At 43.3% G+C, this 23952-nt stretch overlaps 1 protein-coding gene across 1 annotated transcript in view; it reads left to right on the top strand.

Moving 5' to 3' along the window:
- The window catches only part of CHCHD3 (coiled-coil-helix-coiled-coil-helix domain containing 3), a 282436-nt gene extending 264796 nt beyond the window's left edge, over nucleotides 1–17640 (top strand). The window contains exon 9 of the transcript XR_010068335.1: nucleotides 17624–17640. The gene's annotated coding sequence lies outside the window, so the exon portion shown is untranslated. The remainder of the gene's footprint in view (nucleotides 1–17623) is intronic.
- Nucleotides 17641–23952: the final 6312 nt, after the last annotated feature.

Here is a 23952-nt window from a genome sequence, read left to right as displayed (position 1 = left end):
TACATCTTTCGGGTAGCAGTTTCTCAGCCTTGGCAACTGGGGAATCCTGGGAGCATGGCACCTTGAGTTCCTGTGTGAGGGGCAGGAGATAAATGAAATAAATAAATAAATAAATAAATAAATGAAATAAACAAACAAACAAACAAATAAATAAATAAATACATACATACATACATACATACATACAGCGAATTTTGAAAGGTGGTTTGCCCTTCTGCAAAGGTACCATGCTCTGCTCCCATCCACAGACTAACCTGCTCCAACTCTGCTTAGCGTTTTGAGATCAACCAAGGCTGACTATCTAAAGATGGGTGACAGGCCTAAAAAAACAGTTCCTGCACTTTTTTTCCCCATCATTTTGTTTAAACATGTGCAGGAAACCTTTTCCCCTCCACCAGAAAATGATTCAGAATAGCTTATGGCCTCCAGACCATCTTCCCCAGAAGTGCTTTGAAAAGTACAGGCAGTCCTTGATTTATGACCATTCGTTTAGCAACCGTTTGAAGTTATGACGGTGCTGAAAAAAGTGACTAATGACCAGCCCTAGCACTTATGACCATTGAAGTGTCCCTGTGGTCATGTGATCAAAATTCAGGCGCTTGGCAACTGGCATGTATTTACAATGGTTGCAGCATCCAGAGGTCACGTGATCTCCATTTGAAACCTTCCCAGCCAGCTTCTGACAGTCAAAGTCCATGGGGGAAGCCAGGTTCGCTTAACGACCAAGTGATTCACTTAACAACCGCAGCAAAAAGGTCATAAAGTTGGGTGTGACTCAGTTAACAACAGCCTTGCTTAGTAACAGAAATTCTGGTCTCAGTTGTGGTCATAAGTCAAGGACTACCTGTAGGACAAAGCGGTGGAAATGTTTAAATCAAGTGGATCCCCTTTCTGAAAATCCAGTAACAGTACAATTTTGACACAAGATAAATTCCTCACCTGCTGCACTTTGCTTTGGCACCCATACATTGACTTGTAATGGAACAATCTTCTCCATGTGCCGAAGGTCTGGAGCATGTTTGTAGCATGTTCTGTAATTTTCTTCATGAGATGAAATGCCTAATTTTAGCCATGGGAAGTCAGATTTTGATAAAAGTCGGGAACAGAAGCAAAGCTGTTGCATTCAGCCTTGCACGTTCTGCATTTCCTTCTGCAACATCTTGAATCTCTAAAGTCTTTGAACTTTCCATATGCCAGAACTGTTGGCAAAAGTTGGCTAAGGAAACTCCACATATGAATTTATGTGACCAAGATGACGCTTAGAAGACATTTGCTTGAGATTTTCAGAATGCTATGGATTGCTTTCAATGTTTAGTGCTAACATGTTGGCAGTCGGCAATTCAAATATCAGTGCGATGGAACAACAGGTACAGTAATTCTGTTTTCTAGCAAGGCTTGCAATAATGAGATTGAAAGGGGCTACAGACAGACAGCCCAGCCAAACAGCTTTCCCCAACCTGGTGGCCTCCAGATGGATTGGACTACAATTCCCATCTTTTCAAGCACTGCCGGGTGGAGATGATGCTGCATAATCCAACTTCTCTGCAAAATAAGGGGCTGGAGAAGGAAGAGAGACAAAGTCAATTTCTTGTGTTCCAAAGGACCACAACTCATCAGTGTGATCACACAACACGCTTAACCGGGTTAGTGAAAAATCTACAGACTCCATTTGTCTGCAGTATACAAGCTTGGCTCGCTTTAACCTGGATCACCTTTTTTTCGTGGCTTAGCATATGATGGGAACCCAACCTGTTTGCTTAGTTTAGGATTCAGGGTATTGTGCAAATGGATTAATTCAATAATCCGGGTCCGTGTGTTGTACGTGAAGCCCCTCAGCCTGGGCTGGTTGGGGCAGCCAATGCAAGCCACAGAACAGTTAGCGTTGAGCTAAATGTCAGGATGCAATAAATAAATACAGTCATGTTTTTATTTTTGGACTTTCCTGAATTCCTGGCTTTATGGAAGAAGATTCTACCATACTCTGCCTTTTTACACAGGCCTCATCCTACACCATAAAGTACTGATTGACAATGTCAATTGAAAAAAAAAATGACAGGGGAAGGATAAGGGAAGGTGATGTTTCAGGGAAGAGGCCTTTACTGTAGAACAGAACAGAACAGAACAGAACAATAGAACAGAACAAACACTGCACATTCAGAAGACACAGTTAGATTACAGTCGACAGCCTAAGCCCCATTTTTGCAGCTTCCAGACTTTCCCCATTCTGAAACAACAGGGGAGAAAATTTGACAACCAAAAGGCCATTTTTGGTGGTGCAGTTCCAGGCATTGAACAAAGTGCTAAGAGGAATTAAGGTTCCTTGATGCCTGATACCTGCCAAAATAAATACGGTTTGAGCCTAGCCAGCCAGAACAGTTGAATAACGCTGCGGGTCCAATTGCAGAAAAAGCCAACCAGTTGTTAATATGGAGCATATCTGGCAGGATCCCACCCCCCACATTGCTGTCCTAATTGTTTAGGTTGGGGAAGCCCCTGTAAGTAGCTTCAGCCTCAGCTGTGTAAGATGTTGCACACCATCATGAGCACCTGGGAAGCTGGCCTGGATGGTAGCGAGCAGCTGTTGTGGGGCCTTGGACAGGATCAGTCTTTGCCCAATTTATGGCCTTTGGGGACAGTCTTTCAGGGCTGCCCCATGAACAGCACGCTGCAGTAGCCTGGCCTCAACATTACCAGGATGTGACTGGTCCCCATTTCTCTCCTCCTGTGTTTATTGATGAAAGGCCCTCCTTGCCACTAATGTCAGGTGGCCTTGGCCTTGGATCCTATTTGGACTGCCAACAGGAGAGACCCAAATCCCAAAGCCCACCCTGTATAACCCGTAACTGAATTATCTGCTCTCCGTTATTCTCCTGCCTCCAGTTCTTTGCAGCTGAGGCCCTGGTGCTGTTAAAGGCAAATCCACTGGAAAAGCAGAACTCTTCCGAGGTTTTCTGAGCTAAAATATTGATTTGGTTTTTCCACTGACAGGCTTAGCTCTCTAGGGCTCAGGTGGCATCAGTGTCTGGCTGAATTGAGGGTAAAAGTAGAAGTAAGATGGCAGATGCTCCCATTTTGCCTTGTTTGGCCCCACCTGCCCACAGATACCACCAATAGTTAGTCTGGCGGGATGGATGATTGTCCCATGGTCCAAAACAAGGACAAGATTAGAGGGTTTGTATTTCGGATGTTCTCCTTGGAAAGTTGGCGCACTATGGCCTAACTATTTCCCAAAACTTTGTTGAACACGAAGTCTGTTGCCCATAACAGGCGCTCTTCTATTCTTTCGCTGTTGTGCTCTGAAGGTCTCCTGGCTCCTGGAAATGTAAAACAAAACATTTCCAGCCAGCTAAAGGTTGAATACCGAGAGCCAAGGCTCATTATAGCCTCTGAGTCAAGTTCTGTGATTGAAGCTAAAGCTGTTCAGTGCTGACCCGGCCTGGCTTAGCAATTTTATCTCCTTCTCCATCCCGCTCTCCCTAGCCCCAGTACAGTGCCCAGCTCTATACAAATGCAAAGTCGGGGTTTTTTAGCAATTGACTGGCCTCACCTCTTGCCCTTTAAAAGAGGTTGCGGTGTGCCAGAGAGTGGGTTGGAGAATGGAAATAAACTGATTTCCTCATTCTTCTCCAGGAGAAGACGATGGTGGATGATGCTTTTACCCAAGCACGCAGGGCCCATTTCAAAACAGTGTGCAAAAACCACGTGCCGTTGAATCACTCAGATGGCTTTGCAAAAACGCTCTGCCTGGCAAGGCAAATTAATAATGGCCAATTAACAGTAAGAGACGGCGCAGCTCCCGATATCCACGACAGATACCGGGAAGACAGCATCAGGGTTAGTGCACCTGATGAAAAACTACGGTGAATCAGCTGAGCATCATCTTTCGAGGCTGTCCAATTCCAGTCTGCCTGGCCTTGCAGCATTACAATAGCATTGGCTTTGCTGCAGCAGCAGGCAGGCTGGTGAAGAGCTGCGGGGGGAAGCCTACGACTGTACGCCTTGCATCACTGTGGGATCAGCATGTCGTAAAATCACATGCAGTCATGTGATGCCTCGCTTAATGACTGCACTGCTTAACAATGAATTTTCCGGTCCCTATTGTGTTTGTAAGTCAAGGACTACCTGTCTATAAAACAGAAGCTTCCTTGTAACAGTCAGTGTCAGAAATCGTAGGAAAGTTAAAATGTACCAGAGAGCCAGTTTGGTGTAGTGGTTAAGGCATCAGGCTAGAAACTGGGAGACCATGAGTTCTAGTCCTGCCTGAGGCACAAAGCCAGCTGGGGGAGCTTGGGCACTTTCTCTCTCAGCCCTAAGAAGAAGGTGAGGTTAAACTACCTTCCGAATCTTGCCAAGAACGCTGCAGGGACTTGTCCAGGCTGTCGCCAGGAGTCAACACTGACTGGAAGGCACCACCTGAAAAAAGTACCAGCAACATATTTATTTTTTTTAAGTAAAAATAAAGAAACTGGCAATGCAGTTGATTCACTTCTGACTCTGGTTTATTTGACGCTGCAGCAACGTTGACATTTTCCTTTGAACTTCTGTGTTCTGCAAACTTCAACGGTGGTCAAGTTCCCCATTAGTGGTAATCGATGCCTCTTGGATGTTGGAGTCAAACTAGCTATTCTCCCCATCCACCCCTACCCTTCCTCATAGGGGATCAGCCTCCTGTTCCTGGAACTCATCTTTTCTCTCTGCTTCCTTAAAAGAAGTCTCCCCATCCATTGATCCAGCTGCCATAGCAACAGGCAACTGTAATTCCAGCAGTTGGAAAAAGCATATGGTCACAAAATTGCCAGCATGTGCATCATGTCACCTTGACAACACACAGGGGCTTTTAAATGCAAGAGCGGAATGGTGACATGGCAGCTAGGAAGCCTTTGAGCAGTTCAAAGCTTTTGTTTACATTATTTACCCTCAGTCTTCCCATGCTTGACTTTCCATTGTAGGCAACCTCTTGTGGCTTGGTTCAATTCCTTTGGAAAGAATTGGAGGGTGGAAGGGCTAGTGGCATGGAAGTCCTCTGTGTGAAGAGGGTTATGGCCTATTTTCAATCATCCAGAGTAATAATGGTCTAAGGTTATAGGAAACCAGATTCAGGCTGAAAGTTAAGAAAGAAACCTTCTTAATAGTAAGAACAGTTCAACAGGTCAATCAATTATTGAAGATTACAGAAAGATATGTTAGGATTGTGTTCAAGCAGTGGCTAGGTAGCCATCAGTTGAAGATGCTTTAATCTGGATTCTTGCTCTGAAGAGGGGGTTGGGCTTTATGGCCTTGAGGGCCCCTTCTAACTGTCGGATTGCATGGTTGAGTTTTCCAAGACTTCAGATTCCAGAATTCAAGAGTTTTCAGTTGAGGCTCAACCTATTGGTGGACACCCAGCTCAGGAGAAGCTGATCTTGGTTCATGACTGTACATCTATGTTCATACAATATTTGGTTCCTGAATTAATGTTTTTTATGAGTTCAGACAATAATACATTGAATGCAAAACTGCTCATGCTGAATTGTTTTTTTTTTCCTGGGATCAGCTACAACTGGATCCTGGGAAAAGATGCATTTGGTATAAGAAGTTGCAGCTGGGGAGTCCCATCAGCATTCAAAGATTCATTTTGCCTTGGAACCCCAAGGATGCGCAACCCTGTTATCCAAGCCAGGACCAAAATACATTCAAAAATGAACCTCTAGATCTCAATTTAATTATCATCTTTGCCATGAAAGGTGACCTTTTGGCTACTGTCGCTCAGCTTCCTCACTCCCCTCCCCTTCCCCCATTTCCAGCATGGGAACAAACACCAGGCCTGCCTTATAGGGCTGTTGTACAGAAGGTTAAAATAGCCAACAACTGCTCAGCATTGCATAAATGCTAGGTATGTTATACTTTGCCTGGTATTAAGGTGTCAGGAGGCAAAGTACAGTAAAGTCTTTCCTTCTCTGCAGTAAGATTTTTGCGTGCGGAGGGAGGAAGTGTCCTTGCAAACTTGGGCAAAGATGCCCCTGGAATGGGATGCAGGGGCAATATGTGGGCCAGCTGGGAAAGCAGCAACAAGACTTTCTTCGGTGATGCGGTTGCCATGGAGATCTTTCTCCACAGCTTCCCAGGCCAGCCAGCAGCGTGTCTTGCCCACTTAATCAAGCTGATGGTGTGGAGACGAGTGAGTGGGGCCTGAGTGACATCTCCATGGGCTTTGCAATCCTGGACAAATTTTGGTGACCAAATTCAGCCAGGTTCTCTCTGAGCAAACTGGGTGTTCCGGGGAGGAGGAAGGCCTTGAAGCCGATGAATTGATCAACCGATCAAAGCAATCAAATGAGGTTTATTTTATTTCATTGATTGATCGATTGGATTAAATTTATTATGGCCATCCACTCCACAACACTCTGGGGGACTGGTAGACCTACGTCCTTTCATTTTGCACAGATATTTTCATGTGCTTCTATTTGCACACAGGCTTACACATGATTGTGCACACTTACACCACCACCCCACCCAGGTGCACGTGCTCATCAGGCATATACACAAGTCACTCATCCCACACAAATCTTTATCCTGACAACCTGCTTAACTGTAGGAAAAAATGCGAAAAAAGAATCAGTTGATCTGTTCAACTCACCTGAGAAGCTTTAATTTAACCCAAAGCAGACCTGGTGCTGCAGCGGTTTAACTGATCTCCATGTGCACCTATGCATATTAACACACACACACACACACACACACACACACACAGAGCAATAAAACAGAATCTGCACCTAGGAACTGATGGAAAATAAATTGCTTTCCTCAGAAAAGATATTCTGAGGCTAAAGCAACTAAGGGCTCAACCTCACATCCTGCTAACCCTGAGCACAAAGGTGCCCCCAGCAACTGTTTTTGAAGGGAACATCCTCATGAACGTAGCACTGTCTGAACCCCAGACTACCATGGAGGAAGTTTAAAATCACCTTCTTGTGGTACAAATCTTGCTGTACTAATGGTATACAACGTCTGGATGGTGAAGGTGATGATGACGGTCAGAGGCTGGATTCTGCCCGCTACGTCACCTGAGCTTGTTGTGTGCACAGCCCTTTCCTCTGGACCAATGTTTCTCAACCTTGGCATCTTGAAGATGGGGGGACTTCAACTCCCAGAATTCCCCAGCCAGCATGGCTGGCTGGGGAATTCTGGGAGTTGAAGTCCCCCCATCTTCAAGATGCCAAGGCTGGGAGACACTGCTCTGGACTATGCATTCCCTAAGCACTCTATGCTTTGTTCCCTGTCTGGTCTCCAATGACAAAGTTACTCTTGTTTCCATCTCTCGCTTTTTCACGCAGCACCTGAACCGGTCTTCTAGAAGACCGCTAGACACGTGTTCCAAAAAATTGTCCAGCTGTTTATGCCAAGGTGGGCTGGCATAACTGAAGCCACTCCAGGGTCCACCCCAAACTGCCCTGCCTCACAAGTGGCCAATCAGGTGATTTTCTTGAGAACATGTCTAGCGGTCTTCCAGAAGACCGCTGGACACATGTCAAACGCAATCTGGAGAGCCACAGAAAAGGGGGAAACAGTTTGCGCTGCTAGTTTTCTAATCCCATGGAAAGATCTGTGGCAGCAGAGAACTAATGGCTAAAGTGCTGCCTTTCCCACTTCTCTTAACCCTGGAAACCTGGAGACTTAACAGCAGGTCTTGCTGTGGTGGCAGGAGAGTGGGAAAGATGGCTGTTTGGGACAGGAAGAGGGTCCTGTTTGAAAAAACCAGACTCTTCCACTGTCAAGAGAGAAGGCCCCCAGAAAGGAGTGCCCAGGGATCAGAGAGAAGGGGCTGTGCCCACAGAAACCTCTGGTGACCAGTATAGGAACTGGGCAGATCTCAGCTGCTGTATCACCACCAGCACCATCAGGGAGGACTCATGCCCATTTGCAGAGCAAGACTGGGAGAAGAGCGAAACAGGAACATTGCTCTGCCTCTACAGATAGTCCTCAGTTAATGACCATTTGTTTAGCGGCGGTTCAGACTTATGATGGTGCTGAAAAAACTGATTTACAACTGGTGCTCACACTAACAGCCGTTGCAGCATCCCCATGGTCACATGACCACGATTTGGGCGCTTGGCAACTGGTTCGCATTTATGACCATCGCAGCATCGCATGGTCATTTGATTGTCATTTTTGACCTTCCCAGCCAGCTTCTGGCAAGCAGAATCAATAGGGGACCACATGATTTGCTTAACGACCACGTGGTTCGCTTAACGGCCACCATGATTCGCTTAATGACCTCTGTGAAAAAGATCATAAAATCAGGTCAGGTTTGCTTAATGTCCACTTCGCTTAGCAACCAAAATGCTGTTCTGTGGCCCTTAAGCGAGGACTATCTGTACAACGGGTGGGAAAAAGACAATAGTCTCATCTACAAAAACGACCAGCGCCCTGGCTAGAGGGACACCCAAATGGGAGGAGCAGATGCTGGATAATTATAATTTCAAAAGGAAGGAAGTCTGCATGTGATAGCAATACCCCAGCCTGGTTCTTCCCGGCAGAGAGCTTGGGCTGGGCCGCCGGGGTAGAGTGGGGCGGTTTCAGCTTTCCAGCCTGGACTCAGCTTGGCATCCCCAGCCTTTCCCGGCGGAGCTGCTTGTAGCTGCGGGGGGAGAAACCTCCCTCCATTGCGCGATCTTCATCATTCTAATGGGGTCCAGGGGACCCGTCATCCTTGCTAATGACCCGAGTGGGTCAGAGCAAATGGGAGCTGGGCAGAGCTGCTCTGGCAGTGCTTTTATCACGCAAAGGCAGCGGGGTGGAGACAGCCCAGAGGTCACAGGAACAAATAGGAACAACGGAGTCTATTGTAATTAGATTTGCTGGAAAACATTTCCAGCCAGATATATTAATGATCTGGTGACACTGGGGGAAAAGGGGGAAAAGGGGGGGAAGAGGAGGAGGAGGAGGCGTCTTGCCATCAAACTCAAGTGCTGCATTTAAATCTGCGCATCATACTGAGGGCTGCGCTTCCTTCAGATTTGATCCACCCAGCACATCGTCTCTCGCTGGTACCTGGATCGCTTCCAAGCCGCAGTGAAACTGAAATTTTTCGGAAGGCCGTTTCCCTCCTCTCCCTGCAAGAAAATTTCTGAGATGTGTTCCTTTTCTCAGTCCCCGCACCAACACTTCAGTCCCAAAAAGAAAAGGGTCTTCCCTGCATATTTTCCTCCTGATTTCCTCCACTGTTTCTTTTCTGGATGGCCCCCATTGGCCACCCGAACCCCCACCTTGATAAAATACCACCAAGGAATAATTTGAATAAAAAGTGGTCTGTTTTAAAAAAATAGATAGACAGAAGATGATAGAGATAGATAGATAAAGAGATGATAGAGAGAGAGACAGAGAGATTATAGATATAGATAGATAGATCTCTGAGATTGAGAGATCTCTATAGATAGATAGATTGAGAGATCTCTATAGATAGATCTCTGAGATTGATAGATGATACAGTAGATAGTTGATAGAGATAGAGATAGATGATGGATAGATTATAGATGATGGATAAATATAGATGATAGATAGATGATAGATGATAGATATAAATACAGTAGATAGATGATAGATAAATACAGATGCATGCATACATACATACACATGTTAGACCTGAATAAGAGAAGGAGTGCAAAACAATCCAGAGATTGCAAACACACTTGTTGTTATAGCAGCCAAAAGATATGCCTGCAGACATCTCTCTGGTACCATTCTGGAAACTGCTGGCTATGATGGAGTGGATTTCTCCTCCTTCTTCTGGGTGGAGAGGGCCACATAACCTGAGCCAGCCAAGTTCTTTCCTCTCCTCTTAGAATCAGTGGGAAGTGGAAGAAAGTAAAAGAAAATGAAGGAGGAGCTAAGCATCCGACATCCCTCCTGCACACCCACACACCCATCACTTCCAGGGGTATCTGCAGCTAAGCGGGGCAAAGCAGGGCAAACCCCACCCCACACTATCCTCCCTGGGCAAGTCTCTTCTTTACGCCCCTGCAGAGTGGGGCTTGTGTAGGGACATGACTGAACATGCTCAGATGCCACCAAAACACACGTGGTTCCTTACTTGCCAGCAAAAAACAGGCCAGCCAGCTCAGATGCTGCTGGCCTGTTTGTCGCTGGCAAGGAATAATTCTGTAGTTGGATTTTTTTAAAAAAAAATTTAGGAATCAAATTATGTCAATTAACTTCATTGGCTATGGCAGTGTTTTTCAACCCTGGCAACTTTAAGATGGGTGGACTTCAACTCCCAGAATTCTCCAGCCAGCATGCTGGCTAGGGAATTCTGCGAGTTGAAGTCCACCCATCTTAGTTGCCAGGATTGAAAAGCACTGAGATATAGTGAAGACACCCCTATTACTTTTGCCCTGAGTAGTCCTAGCTTAGCAAGTGGCAATATCTCCTTGGGGATTCTGACATATCACAGGTTCCCTTGGCATATCCCTCCAGGACTTTCTTGCATCTAACTCATTATTCTTCCTCTCCCTGGTTGCCATTTCTGGGTGAAGACACAGGAAAAATATTGAAAGATCCTCCTGTGGATTGGCTCTTGATGCACCTTCAACAAGAGGGTTCATCAAAGGATTTAAATAGGGCTAAGATGCATTTGGCTGATGTGAGCTCTAACCAGATGTGGGGGAGAGCAACTGAGAAAAAGAGAGTGACGCATTCTTTGCTGCTCATATGCATAATTTCGGAGGGAACTAAATCAAGCAACATTTATACAGGTAGTCCTCACTTAATAACCATTCGTTTAGTGATGGTTCAGACTTATGACAGTGCTGAAAAAAACTGACTTACAACTGGTCCCCACACTTACGACCATTGCAGCATCCCCACAGTCAAGTGATCATGATTTGGGAGCTTGGCAACCGGTTCACATTTATGACCGTCGCAGCATCCCATAGTCACGTGATCGCCATTTTCAACCTTCCTGGACAGCTTCTGGCAAGCAAACTCAATGGGAACCATGTGATTCACTTAATGACCACATGGTTTGCTTAGCGCCATGGTGATTCACTTAACGACCACCGCAAAAAAGGACCAAAATCGGGTTGGATTCACTTAATGACTGCTTTGCTTAGCAACCAAAATTACGGTCCCAATTGTGGTCGTTAAGAATTGGTTTACTATCTGTAAATTGAATTTGTGCTTATGTGTGCTTATATGTGCACAAGTAGAGGAGATGCAATACGTAGTTTGGGTTTCTTTTTTTAAAATCCAGAACAGTCTGACTGCTGAGAAACCCAAATTATCATTAAGGTAGCAATAAGGCTGTGCAGAGAATTGTTTTGAAGATTGCTCCAAAGTGATATGATTGAATCATTCCTTTGAATCAAATTGCTCAATGGATTTGACATATTGAATCTGGGGGCTTACCAATCAACTGGCCAGTTCAATGCTTAGGAATCCTGGGCAGGCAATTTTTTCTTTCCCTGAGCTGAACTGATTTGAAGATGCAACCATTCAAACTAAAATGACTTGACTTGTTTTTTGTAAAGACAGATTGATTACACCAGGCTTCATTATTAAAGTTAACACTAAAATAAATTATGCTTTAAACTTTTTTATATACCTCCTTTTGTTGTTTTTTAGCTTCACTTGCTGACTTGGGCATTCACCACCAAGAAAACCAGGGTTCAGAGTCACTGAAAACTCAGCTTTTTTACATACATTCTAATCTGACTGGGGGTGATGCACACAACTTTAATGATTTGGAAGCACTAAGGGAGGGACTTCGGAGTGTAAAACTTACTCCAACCTCTCTGAACATGCAGAGGACACCGTCTCGCAGTGTTAACCTGATAACAACCCATTTCGTTCTGTTCTTTGCGGCAAACAAACCCTTATTCACTCAATGAAGTTGAAAAGCACAGAAAAACATTAGCACGCCAACAGAGAAATTAGATGTGTGAACCCATTCCGGTAGGTACCTGTCAAAGTTCATCCACCTCCCCCCCGCCCAACATTTTGCATATACAGTATATTTACAAATGAGTACTACGATCACCTGACATCCACAAAGGCCACAAGGATCAGGTATGGAAAATACAAATGACCAGCAATTGCAATAACACAAAGACCCAGCTCTCTTGAGAAGCTAATAATGCTGGGAAAGGTGGAAGGCAAGAAGAAGAAGATGTGCAGCCAGGTAGTTGGACTCCATTACAGCAGCGATGGGCGCACTGTTGGAAGACCTGAATGACTGGGTTGAGGACAGATCCTCCTGGAGAAAATCTCTTTATGCGGTCACTAAGAACTGACACTGACTTGTTGGAACATAGTCAGTCAACATGAAGACCCAGCTCCCTTGAAAAGTCCATAATGTTGGGGAAAATGGAAGGGTAGAAGGGGATGACCAGCAGCAAGGTGGATGGACTCAGTTACAGGGGCAATGGGTGTACCATTGGAAGACCAGATTAGGGGCAGATCATTCTGGAGAAAACCTATCTAAGTGGTCACTAAGAGTCCACACTGACTTGATGGCACATAATCAATCAACATGAAAACCCAGCTCTCTGGAGAAGGCTTTAATGCTGGGAAAGGTGAAGTGAAAGGGAAGAAGACAACCAACAGCAAGGTGGGTGGGCTGAGTTACCGCAGTGATGGGTGAACTGTTGGCAGACCTGAAGGACCCGGTTGGGGACAGCTCACAATGGGGAAAACCTATCTAAGTGGTCGCTAAGAATTGACACTAACTTGATGGCCCATAATCAATCCGCATGATAGGATGAGAGGCGTAAAAAATGATCCAACAGGCAATAAGCAAACATTACAGCAATTAAAGTTTAAAATGCCAGAATAACAGAACCGTTTGGGTGACTGAATGAAAAATAAGTCACCTTCTGGTCTAAATCATATCACTAAGGCACAGGCAACCAGGAAAAGGGCAGGATGAAAATGGCACCTTGTGGGTTGCTCCAAAAAATGTGTGGCACCCCCCCACCCCCAAATTATGGTCCCCTGCTGTGTGGAGAGAGATATTCTTTAAAATACCTTTCGCTAGAAAGGTGAAAAGAGCTGGATGGCTGATCGGGAATCTGGAAGCATGCAATGTTTCCATTGGCATGAAGTTGCATATGGTCTTTTTTTTTTAATCTGCTAACATATTTTCAAATGGGGTCTGAGTTAGCAATAACTGGGCCGAAAAGGGATTTAATCGCTGTGAAAGACATCAGTGAAAACACAGTTCGAGGTGTACAGTTGCTGCAATACACACGGCTTCTGTGTTAGCACTCTGAAGAAAAAGAAAGTCCCCGAGTATCACAATTGTGCCGCAGAAGCAATACTGCGTGGTTTCTTCATTGTATCTCAGAAGAACTCCTGAACAACAGCAGCAAAAACAGCCAGGAGAACGATCAGTAGATTAGAGCACTTTCTCTGCGGATGAAGATTACATCATTGGGAGCTACAGAGAGAAAAGGGAAGCATTTGGCAGATGCGATGAACATTGGTTAGGGAAAGAAATGTTTGTCTCTCAGCAGTAAATCTCAAGGTCATCCAGTGAAGCTGAATCAATCAGGGCAGAGAAGGAGAGCATCTTCAAGTGATATGGAATTTCTTACCATAGTAAGTGTTGAAGGGATCAAATGCCCCAAGCTTTAAAATGGGTGAGATAAACTCATTGTGGATGGTGCCAGCAGAGGCTGATAGGCTTGTTAGCAAGATGTCACCCACCAGTATCAAAGACCATGCATCTTTCAGTACTTATGGCTGGGGAACATCCTTGGGCAACAGGGATGACTGGGGTACTAGAACCTATGAAGGATGTTTGAAGCAACTGGAAATTTTGGTTTTGAGAAGAGAAGATTGAAGAGACTAACACAGAAGAAGGTCAAGTAGTGTATACTGTTACTTATGTATCTTATGTGTTGATCAATTACGTGTCATCAAGTTGTTGTCAACTCTTAGTGACCACATAGGTACATTTTCTCCATGATGATTAATCCCCAACCTGGTCCTTCAGGTCTTACAATGGTGCACCCATCACCACTGTAATTGAGTCCATCCACCTTGCTGCTGGTTGTCCTCTTTTTCTCTTTCCATCAGAGCTTTCTCCAGAAAGCTGGTCTTTGCATAATGTGTCCGAAGTAGGATAATTTGAGCCTGGTCATTTGTGCCTCGAGTGAGAACTTGGGGCTGATTTGTTCAATGATCCATTTAGTGTTTTCTTGGCTGTCCATGATATTCTTAGGAATCTTCTCCATCACCAAAGTTCAGTGGTGTCAATACTCTTCCTATGGATTTGCAAGTCTAAAATAACAACAACAACAACAACAACAACAACAATAATTCACAAGATTGCAAAATCACAGCTGCCAGTTCTTTAGCTGGTGTTGGCCTTCATTCACATCAAGTTCTTCCCAAGAACCTAGGATGTACTATCGCCATAGTATATATGTATATGTGCGGATCCAAGTAGTGTGTTGTTATCCAATTGACTGATGGAAATTTTGTCAATGCACAGATTTTCTAAGTGCCCTCCAAGGTTTTTTGGTATGGCACCCAGTGTGCCAATAACTACTGGGACCCCTACAGCCAGTTTATACCATAATCTTTTAACTTTGATTTTCAGATCTTGATCTGTTGTGATCTTCTCGAGATCTTTGTCTTCTATTCTACCATCCCCTGGTATTGCCCCATCAATTATCCACACTTTCTTATTTTCAATCACAGTTAAACCTGGCATGTTATGTGCCAAGACTTTATTAGTTTGTATTCAGAAATCCCACAATATTTTAACCTGCTCATTTCAACTACTTTTTCAACTATATAGTCCCACCAATCTTTCATTACTGGCAAATGATCGTTTTAACAGATGTTTCAATAGATCATTTTAGTGACTGTGTTATGTCGTTGTTTATAGTCAGTTTGTGTGATCTTCCTGCAGGAGCTGTGTATAAGTTCTACAGTTTCTTCTGCTTTTTTGCACAGTCTGCTCTTTGAATCATTTGATGATTTTTCAGTTCTGGCCTTGATTGCATTAGTTCGAATTGCTTGTTCTTGAGCAGCCAAATCAAACCTTCAGTTTCTTTTTTTAATGTTCCAGTTGCAGCCGTTGCCAGGTTTTAGCTTTGTCTATGATGATGATGATGATTTAGGTCATCACCTCCTCCTTGTATTGTACTGAATTTATAATTGCTATGAACTGGGCTTCCTGTAAATATGGGTTGTCCTAAATAATTGCCCTAAAAACAAAAGCTGTGATTGGTGGCATACATACAAACATAGTATTTAAAGTAATCATGGAGTCCCAGGGTTAAGCTTAGGCTTAATGTTGGAACATACTTTGGTCTAACCCCAACACCTATAGTGAAATCAATAATCCCTGGGGAGTTATCAGTTCCACCCCAGCAATAAATGCAGTCAATCTTTTGGTTAGACCATTGGTCCTTTGCTTCCCCATAAATCCCCTCCTCCCTTATATTGAAGGTTAAATGCAGGAGGGGTGGGGGGGGTTCTGTTTTAAAACCTTTCCATGCATTACTGGAGTTCATCATACCTTGTTGAAGCAGATTATGTATCTGTGTTGGTGTCTGTGTGTGTATTCAAAACTTGGCAAATGGTTCTGAAATGTCACTGTGAATTATTTAACTAGATAAATGGGCTCCTTTAATTAATATGTAAAATCAAAACAGAAACTAAAATGAGTTGTTCTGTTGGGTGCATCTGTCTATACGCATGCCTTAGAGCATATGTCTCCAAGTCTTTCAGTCCGACCAAGGCTCAGGGACAAAACCTTGAAGCTGACTCATTTCTGCCTTCATTCTGACTTTCCAGATAACAGAGAAAAAATATTTTCTTTACAGACCTATGTTAAAAAGATGACTGATTTAAGCGGGACACCGGACTAATTATTCTTAATTTTTGCTGTGCCAGTGAAACATTTGATCTCGCAAAGCTCTTTTATTAGTGGATTAAGTAATATCAATCATCAAAATGCAGGCATTATCCAGTGTAAAGTTCCCGTTCCATGCGGGGGTGGGGGGTTGAGGAGGAAAGGGAAGAACCAACATTCAAAAGAAAGAACTCTAGAAAAAAATGCATTGCTTGATAAGTCCAGCACCGGTTTATCACAAATAAATTATGCCAACCAATTGGATCCTTTTTTGACAGAGCAACCAGTTTAGTTGACCATGGGAATGAGGTGGACATAAGGTAGGGGTGGTTGTGAGTTTCTTTCTCATGTTTTCTCCCTACCCTGGGCTGAGCAACCCTTTCCCCTCTCCCTCCTTCTTCTCAAGGCCTGAATTAAATTCCTCTACCCCTTTTGGGGGATTTCTACAGGGTGTGGTCAAAAAGCCAAGATCAGATTTTGCTTCTAGGATGGTTGAAGCTGCCATCTTGGACCACAGAAGTACCTGGCAAAGGAGACGTTGAAAAGCTGCAGATTAGTTCCAAGTTGGCTCAATACCCCGACAGTGTAGAATGCTAGCAGAAAAGCCCTCCTCCAGAGATCCTTAGTTATTAGCGAGACAATTTGTCTTGGCAATTAGGGAAATAAATAGTTTGATTCTTTCTCAAGCCACTGGCTGTGGCCCGATCTTTAAAAACTTGGATGCCTTGCTAAGCAGAAGCTGATGTTAGCTTCTTTTACTCCAGATGTGGATCCTGCCTCCACATGAAGGTTCTGGACAGCACACTGAGAACTTCAGCATCAAAGCCATTTGGCAAGTTACTAGTCCACATAGTGGCACTTTTCAGTGAAACAGACCAAGAAACAAACAAACAGAGTCTTCTGCTTCAGAATCAGAATCCTGCAGGGGGAATTAATACAAAAAAGGATGCTAACAATTCAACCATAAATGTAATGGGTGCCCTCAAGAATTTTGGAGAGGTTCGTTTAGTTCCTTGGAAGGAAAATGATGGTAGTGGGGAAATAATTCTTCCTGCAGTGTCTAATTAGTTAAGGCTCTTCAAGCCCTGGGGGTTTTCCAGTGTCAGCTGCTCCACCACTGCAAAAGTTCTTGCTGACTTGCAAAGAATATTGGGAAAAGAGAGGTCCATGAAGAACCAGGAAAAAAATTTCAGTCCAACTTCTATTTCCTTTCCTGCTTTTTAAGGTAACTTCCTTCGTTTTCCTGTCTGTAATGGTGATTCCTCAATTTTCTAGGAATTTTCAAACTGCCTATAATCTGTGGCAAATTGCAACAAAACCCTCCTTGACTTCTCAGGCTGATAGATTAGACAGACAGACAGAGATGATAGATGATGGATGGACGGACGGACGGACGGATGGATGGATGGATGGATGGATGGATGGGTAGGTAGGTAGGTAGGTAGGTAGGTAGGTAGGTAGGTAGGTAGATAGGTAGATAGATAGATTGATCGATAGATAGATAGATAGATAGATGATAGAGTGTCTTGTCTGTTATTATCAGACTTACATTTGAAACACTCCTTGGAAATCAATCCTAGAAGCTAATGTTATTTGTACCCAACTTCAGCAAACAGCAGTTGCATTCACACTCTGAACCACAGACTAGTTACTTGTGTGTGTGTGTGTGTGCACGGGCCTTTGAGTCACTCTTGACTCCTCGTAACTACATGGAAAAGTCCCTGCAGTTTTCTTGGCAAGATTTTCAGAAATGGTTCACCCTGGTCTCGTTCTCCTTCCCAGGGCTGAGAGAGAGGGGCTGGCCCAAGGTCACCCAACTTCTTTGTTTAGTTTATGATTCAGTGGGGTCATGCAAACTATCAAGTTTCATATCAGGAACAGCTGTGAATTGCAGTTCTCCAGCCACCTGCTTCTTACTCAGGAAATGGCCTGCCTGGATGGAAGATCATGGAGACCAGTCAGCAAGATTAAACCCTTTACTGGAGCCAAAAACAAAGCCATATATACACAGAAATCAAAGCCCTTATACCAGTATTTCTCAACCTCAGCAACTTTAAGATGTGTGGACTGCAACTCCCAGAATTCCTCAGCTGGGGAATTCTGGGAGTTGAAATCCACAAATCTTCAAGTTGCCAAGTTTGAAAAACACTGCTATAAGGTTTCATGGTCACCTGGTCATTCCAGGAAGTGTTGCAAAGAAGCAGCGCTTCCTGGACTGACTGTGAGCCCTGGGCATTTTTGGTCCGGGGGGGGCCCAAATAACCAAGACCACCAGCCACCATGTAGATTTGCAGATTGGAGGGTTACAGGATGGAAGATAATGATTCTCAGCACCCATTTCTCTGGCTTCTTTTGAAGTTCATTCTCTTTCTACAATGACAGAATGATCTTAAACGAGACCAGAAGGGAAAGAACTTCCCACATCTGGTACTTTGGATATAAAATGTGTTATGTTGCCAATCCTGGTGTTTTTATTCTGCTACAGGGAAATCTCAGGAAGGGTGTTTCTGTGTCCTCTGCATCTTCTGGATGATGATCCCTTTAATAGGGACAAAGCAATGGACCTTTGCATGGGAGAACCCACCTTGTCAGCAATTCTGCATGGAAGTTCAAGACAGTATGCAAATTTCTTTTTATGTTTTAATTTGGATCAGAGGTTACCTTCACAAGATTTTTTTTTAATTGCTATCTTTGCAAGGTTATTAAAATCACACCATTCTCTAGAGAGCCAAGAACAAGATGAGACTATGGAAATGGCAAAGATAATATTGAATTATTATTTTTTTGGCAGCCAGTATCCCCGAAATAACAGATGAAATCCAATCTTATCTTCTTGTGCTTAGAAATTTATTCATCCAGCTTCGGCATAGTCCTGATGACCTGAGTTAAGAGAGGAATTTCATAATATCTAGGGTTTTACCTCGTGAAGGATTTCTGAACCATACTGGTAAAACAGTCAAGCTCATCAGGTTTATCACACAGATTGTAATATAATCCCTATTTATTTATTATGATTTATTTTACTGGACTTACAGGCTGCTCCAATTGCCAACGACTTTCTGTGGCATCTGTCCTGACCTCCCTATATTAATTTGAAAGAATATAATAAGAAAACAAATCAGCAATATTCTGGACTCCGAAATCTTCCAAAAGTCCTGAAAAAATATTTCAACTGAAACCACAGATATTCTTAATTCGGTTTGATTCCAGAAAACCGAACCAAATTTAAGCAATAATGGTACCCTTACACCCTAGCAGTTCGAAAACATGCAAATGTGAGTAGATTAATAGGTACCACTTTGGCGGGCAGGTAACGGCGTTCCGTGTAGTCATGCCGGCCACATGACCGCGGAGGAAGTGTCTTCGGACAAACGCCGGCTCTTCGGCTTTGAAACGGAGATGAGCACCTCCCCCTAGAGTCGGACACGACTGGACTTAATGTCAAGGGAAACCTTTACCTTTATCTTACCTACATGCTACAGATGACCCAGCGAGGCGAATTTGGAGATTTGGAATATGGTTTTTAGGAAGAAAGTTTTACGACTAACAAAAATAATAGATGAAAGGATTCAAATAGATACTAACAATAATCTTCAATGTTTCGTGTAAAACATATATATCTAGTTTGTGGTCAGTGGCTGGGGAAATAAACAGAAGGGAATAGAGAATGTGTTACCGGGAAGTTTTCACCTAATGTTTTCATTTAACTTTTATTCACACTTAGTTGCTGTTTCTTTTTGTGTTATTCAGTGCGATGTAAACCTTTTTTTCCCCCTTTGCATTTCATTATTCTAATAATAAAGCTGTCTTTTAAAAAACAATATTATGGAACATGGTTATATAATATACATGCACATAAACACAGAGAGAGACAAAAAAAATTCATCAAAATAACCAAACATGAAAAGATCTTCCATTACTAGCAAGTGGGGTCAAGGGAAAAGAAAATTTTGCTAATACACTAATACTCTACAAGTTCAGAAGAAAAACAGATTGCAGGTGAAGAAATGCTGGTTAACAACTGAGTAACAACCTATTCCCTCTTTCCCCCCCCCCCATATGGGCTACTCAGGTACAGTATATTCCCTTCCCCCCCACTAGGCTACACCAAAAAGCTTAGATTTTAAACCTCTAGAAATAGCTCAGAATGATGTCCGTCCCAATATAGAGCAATTTCACTTTTCTCAATGTGGCGTTTTCCAGTTCACTAATACTATCATAATCTGAAATTCCAGATTTTAGTTGCTTTCTGCAGTCCTAGAGGACTATAGGACTTTTCGGACTGGCCAAGAATTCCTTCCTGGTCATTGTTGTTTATTCGTTTAGTCGCTCAGCCTTCCTTATGGTCCAGTTCTCGCAGCCATATGTTACTACGGGGAACACCATTGCTTTAACTATGCGGGCCTTTGTTGTCAGTGTGATGTCTCTGCTCTTAACTATTTGATCAAGATTTGTCATTGCTCTTCTCCCAAGGATTAAGCGTCTTCTGATTTCCTGACTGCAGTCAGCATCTGCAGTAATCTTTGCACCTAGAAATACAAAGTCTTTCACTGCTTCTACATTTTCTCCCTCTATTTGCCAGTTATCAATCAAGCTGGTTGCCATAATCTTAGTTTTTTTTTTTGAGGTTTAGCTGCAAGCCAGCTTTTGCACTTTCTTCTTTCACTCATTTTGCACTTTTGCACTTTCTTCTTTCCTCATAAGGCTCCTCAGTTCCTCTTCGCTTTCAGCCATCAAAGTGGTATCATCTGCATATCTGAGATTGTTAATGTTTCTTCCAGCAATTTTAACTCCAGCCTTGGATTCCTCAAGCCCAGCATGTCGCATGATGTGTTCTGCATACAAGTTGAATAGGTAGGGTGAGAGGATACAGCCCTGCCGTACTCCTTTCCCAATCTTAAACCAGTCCGTTGTTCCGTGGTCTGTTCTTACTGTTGCTATTTGGTCGTTATACAGATTCTTCAGGAGGCAGACAAGATGACTTGGTATCCCCATACCACTAAGAACTTGCCACAATTTGTTATGGTCCACACAGTCAAAGGCTTTAGAATAGTCAATAAAACAGAAAGAGATCTTTTTCTGAAACTCCCTGGCTTTTTCCATGATCCAGCCAATATTGGCAATTTGGTCCCTAGTTCTTCTGCCTTTTCTAAACCCAGCTTGTACATCTGGCAATTCTCGCTCCATGAATTGCTGAAGTCTACCTTGCAGGATCTTGAGCATTACCTTACTGGCATGTGAAATGAGTGCCACTGTTCAATAGTTTGAACATTCTTTAGTGTTTCCCTTTTTTGGTACGGGGATATAAGTTGATTTTTTCCAGTCTGATGGCCATTCTTGAGTTTCCCAAATTTGCTGGCATATAGCATGCATTACCTTGACAGGATCATCTTGCAAGATTTTGAACAGTTCAGCTGGGATGCCGTCGTCTCCTGCTGCCTTGTGATTAGCAATGCTTCTTAAGGTCCATTCAACCTCACTCTTCAGGATGTCTGGCTCCAGCTCACTGACCACACTGTCAGAGCTATCCCTGATATTGTTATCCTTCCTATACAGGTCTTCCGTATATTCTTGCCACCTTTTCTTGATCTCTTCTTCTTCTGTTAGGTCCTTGCCATCTTTGTTTTTGATCATACCCGTTTTTGCCTGGAATTTACCTCCGATGTTTCTAATTTTCTGGAAGAGGTCTCTTGTCCTTCCTATTCTATTGTCTTCTTCCACTTCCGCGCATTGCTTGTTTAAAAATAATTCCTTATCTCTTCTGGCTAACCTCTGGAATTTTGCATTTAATTGGGCATATCTCCCCCTATCACTGTTGCCTTTTGCTTTCCTTCTTTCTTGGGCTACTTCTAGTGTCTCAGCAGACAGCCACTTTGCCTTCTTGGTTTTCTCTTTCTTTGGGATGTATTTTTTTGCTGCCTCCTGAACAATGTTGCGAACTTCTGTCCAGAGTTCTTCCGGGACCCTATCTACTAAGTCCAGTCCCTTAAATCTATTCTTCACCTCCACTGCATATTCCTTAGGAATATTAGTGAGCTCATATCTAGCTGATCTCTGGGTCTTCCCTAATCTCTTTAGTCTGATCCTAAATTGTGCAAGAAGAAGTTCGTGATCGGAACTACAGTCAGCTCCAGGTCTTGTTTTTACCGACTGTACAGATGTCTGCCACCTTTGGCTGCAAAGATGTAGTCAATCTGATTTTGGTGTTGTCCATCTGGTGAAGTCCATGTATAAAGCCGTCTCTTAGGTTGTTGGAAGAGAGTGTTCGTTATGCAGAGTGAGTTGTCTTGGCAAAATTCTATCAGCCTATGTCCTGCTTCGTTTTGTTCTCCCAGGCCATGCTTACCTGTAATTCCAGGTGTCATTTGACTGCCCACCTTAGCATTCCAGTCTCCCGTGATGAAAATAACATCTCTTTTAGGCGTGTTGTCCAGTAGGTGCTGCAGATCCTCATAGAACTGCTCTACTTCAGCTTCTTCAGCATCTGTGGTTGGGGCTTATATTTGGATCACTGTGATGTTAGATGGTCATATATGGGAAAAATTCCATTGCTTTTATTTTATTTCTCCTTACTGGTTTGATTGACTGATTGATCATGTGCCATCAAGTCTTTTTTGACTTCTAACAACCACAGAGATAGATCTTCTCCTTTACCTTACTGGTACAGACTGGTGTTCTTAACCTCAGCAACTTTAAGACGTTCGAACTTCAACTCCCAGAATTCCCCAGCCAGCATTTTCTGGATCCTTTTCTGGATTGTTTTCACTGCAGCCCCACCCCGATTTGCTGTATTTTTGAACCTCAACTTTCTATGGGGTTCTCCATGCACCCCAAATTTGGTCCCATTCTTTTCTTCTTCCTGAGAGAGAAAGAGTCCGAAAGCCTTTGCATAATTTTTTAATTTCTGTAGAGCTGGGATGATTAAAAATGGCTCCTAAAATTGGCGAATTTAATGGGGAGAAAGTGGCAGGCAACCCTTTTCACAAAGATAGGAAGCAAGTTGTTTTAAAAGCTTCAGCAGGGTCAGCAATCTTTGACTGCTACTTTTGGAGCAAAGACCTGGAGAATCTTTTGCTTGTTAGGAAACTACATGAGCTATCTAATGACTTGGCAAAGGGTTGTTCCTTCTGGTTGAGTAGAGGCTGGGGGTCCTCCGTCATCCATTTTCTTTTCTCATCTAGCAACGTCTTCCACCGCTAAGTCAAAGAACAGATCTGCCAACAACATACAAATTCACTGTTAAAATAAGGGACAGAACAGGAATTTGCAAATTAATCCACAGCAGAATTTTCAAGTTAGTCACTTTGTGGAGCTTTTATCAAGTTTCCTATAAACATGCCATCGCCTGTTTTGGTTAATTAACAAAACCACAGACAAATGCCTTCTCTCCTGGAATAAAGTCTCTTCTTTCAAATTTCCGAACTCCACTCTGGCACCATTAGAAAACACACACACACAAACACAAATTCCATCCATTAAATTATAATCACAAAACATCACCGTAATTAATGCAGGAAAGGTATTGGAAGCGCCTTGGAATACCAATGAGATATGCAGGTGTTTGTACAATTGTACACCACACTGCAGTTCAAATGTTTCCAATTAGGGTATTAGAACAGGCAAATAAATAAGAAAAGGTTGCGGCTATCTACTCAAAATCATCCTTTCTGTTGCTGTAAGGAGACACTTACAGGTAGTCCTCGCTTAACAACTATTTAGTAATGATTTGGACTTACAACGGTGCTGAAAAAAACTGACTTACGACTGGTCCTCACACTTATGACCGTTGCAGCATCCCCACAGTCATGTGATCACAATTTGGGTGCTTGGCAACCGGTTCACATTTATGACCATCGCAGTGTCCCATGGTCATGTGATTGCCATATTTGACCTTCCCATTGGCTTCTGGCAAGCAAAAACAATGGGGAATCATGTGATTCACTTAATGACCACATGGCTTGCTTAATGCTTGTGGTGCTTCGCTTAACAACTGCCACAAAAAAGGTTGTAAAATTGGGTCAGATTCGCTTAATGACTGCTTTGCTTAGCAATGAAAATTGTGGTTGCAATTGTGGCCATTAAGTGAGGACTACCTGTAGTTTTCCTCTTTT

This window comes from Candoia aspera, chromosome 7, assembly GCF_035149785.1.
Source record: "Candoia aspera isolate rCanAsp1 chromosome 7, rCanAsp1.hap2, whole genome shotgun sequence".
NCBI classification, from domain to species: domain Eukaryota; kingdom Metazoa; phylum Chordata; class Lepidosauria; order Squamata; family Boidae; genus Candoia; species Candoia aspera.
This window is presented reverse-complemented; position numbering and strand designations above follow the sequence as displayed.